This window comes from Pundamilia nyererei, unplaced genomic scaffold (assembly GCF_000239375.1).
Source record: "Pundamilia nyererei isolate P.nyererei 1_Seehausen unplaced genomic scaffold, PunNye1.0 scaffold04029, whole genome shotgun sequence".
NCBI lineage: Eukaryota > Metazoa > Chordata > Actinopteri > Cichliformes > Cichlidae > Pundamilia > Pundamilia nyererei.
The window spans coordinates 6-2,203 of record NW_005191430.1 but is presented as its reverse complement, the minus strand read 5'-3'; the positions used below and the strand labels follow the sequence as shown (position 1 = coordinate 2,203).

The window sequence follows — 2,198 nt, the reverse complement described above, 5'->3', positions numbered from 1 at the left end:
GAAAGTTCAAGAAACACTAATTTGGTGAGTTAATAATACTTAAAGATCAAATGGCTGAGAGAGCTCTTCTTGAAAACTACCTGAGCTGCCATGTGTGTTCAGAGACTTTCAGAGATCCTGTGTCTCTGAGCTGCAGCCACAGCTTCTGTTCAAGCTGCCTGCAGAAATTCTGGGAGCAAAATAAAAACAAAAAGTGTCCCATTTGTAAAAGAAAATCTACAAAGGATCATCCTCTTGTGAACTTTACACTGAAAGAACTTGCTGATTCAGTTGCTGGGAGATAGAAATCTGGATCATCTGAGACAGAAAAAGGAAAGAAGAAATTTACAGTGGTGTGCAGTAAACATGAGGAAGTGCCTAAACTGTTCTGTGTGGACGAGCAGAGAGCTGTGTGTCCTGTGTGTGACTTTTCTCTCCACCAGAGTCACAAAGTGGTTCCTGTAGAAGAAGCAGTCAGTGACCTGAAGGAGCAGCTGAAATCTGACTTAAAGTCTCTGCAGGACAAGAGGAACAAATACAAACAAGTGGAGGAAACATACAATGAAGTGATTCAACACTCCAAGAAGCAGCTGTTGTCCACAGAGAGGCAGATCAGAGCAGAGTTCAACAAGCTCCAGCAGTTCCTGAAAGAGGAAGAGGAGTCCAGACTGGCAGCTCTGAGGGAGGAAGAGAAGCAGAAGGGGAGGACTATCAGCAGAGAGATGAAGATGATTGAGGAGCAGATCTCCTCTCTGTCAGACAGCATCTCTGCTGTTGAAGAAGAGCTGCAGAAACACAGCCTGCCATTCCTCAGCAGTTATAAAGACACTCAGAGCAGAGCCAGAGCCCAGAGCTCAGTGTCAGATCCACAGCTGGTCTCAGGAGCACTGATAGATGTGGCCAAACACCTGGGCAACCTGTCCTTCAGAGTGTGGGAGAAGATGAAGGAGAAGGTCCACTTCAGTCCTGTCATTCTGGACCCAAACTCTGCAAATGGCTGGCTCTATCTGTCTGATGATCTGACCAGTGTGAAATATGGAGACACATGGCAGCAGCTTCCTGATAATCCAGATAGAAACACTTATTATTCCACTGTTTTTGGCTCTGAGGGCTTCAGCTCAGGGAAACACAGCTGGGAGGTGGAGGTGGGAGACCATCCTTGGTGGAGTGTGGGTTTAGTTAAAGAGTCAGTTGACAGGAAGGGAGACCGTTTTCTTTCACCAGAATATGGAATCTGGTGTTTATGGCATAAACGTGGAAAATACTCTAATGGTGATGGTCAGACTGTGACAGTGAAGATGAGTCTCCAGAGGATCAGAGTCCAGCTGGACTATGACAGGGGGGAGGTGTCCTTCTATGACCCTGAAGACATGACTCACATCTGCACTCACAGAGACACTTTCACTGAGAAACTCTTCCCATTTTTTAGTGTTGGTGAGGTAGGAGACGCCAAAACCTCTGATATCAAAATCTGTCAGACTGAGATTTGATTGTAAAGTGATTCTTTATTTTAACTGTTTTTTCAGTACAGCAACAGGGTTAATTTTAGGGAAATTATTAATCACACTGTCTAACTTCATTATCAGGTTTTGTTTTATTTTGTTGTTCTAGTGGAACTATTAGCAATTCAATGAAACCAAAGCAACTTTTTCATGTGAAAATCTTGTGACCCACTCGAGTTTCTGTAAGAAACTTTTACATTTTTTTCTCGTTTCTGTTAAATTAATATTTTCAGAATATTTTTCATGTTGTTCATGTAAATATTTTTGATATTTTTAAAATCTAAATGATAATGATTTCTTTGCTTTTCAAAGTTGTTGAGTGTGAACAGCAAACTGTGACACTTCTTAAAAGAAGGATTAATGATTAAACATCAGCAAGAGTCAACTTTACAACTACAAGATTTAAATGTCCTGATTATCAGCGTCTTGTTTTAAGTTAAATAACATTTGAAAGTAACACGTCTACTTTAAAGTTTTCCAAAATGAAAGAAATGACTTTAAGTTCTGACGCTGTCTCATCAGTGTAACTACACTTGATTGATTTCATTAAAAATGTTCTTTCTTGTGTTGTTTTTAACCTTAATCAGAAGCTGACATCTCTCACAGTTTGAAAGATTTCTGGATCTTCTCATGTTTCATAATTAGGTTTTAATTTGATTTTCAAACTTCACTCTCAGTCTCAGTGTTTCAATGAATCACCTACCTTTGATTTGTACT

The 2,198-nt window shown here is 40.3% G+C and overlaps 1 pseudogene; it reads left to right on the top strand.

Annotated features, from left to right (window-relative positions):
* The first annotated feature begins 48 nt into the window (after nucleotides 1-48).
* LOC102204588 (nuclear factor 7, brain-like) lies at nucleotides 49-1,677 on the top strand (annotated as a pseudogene).
* The last annotated feature ends 521 nt before the right edge of the window (nucleotides 1,678-2,198 follow it).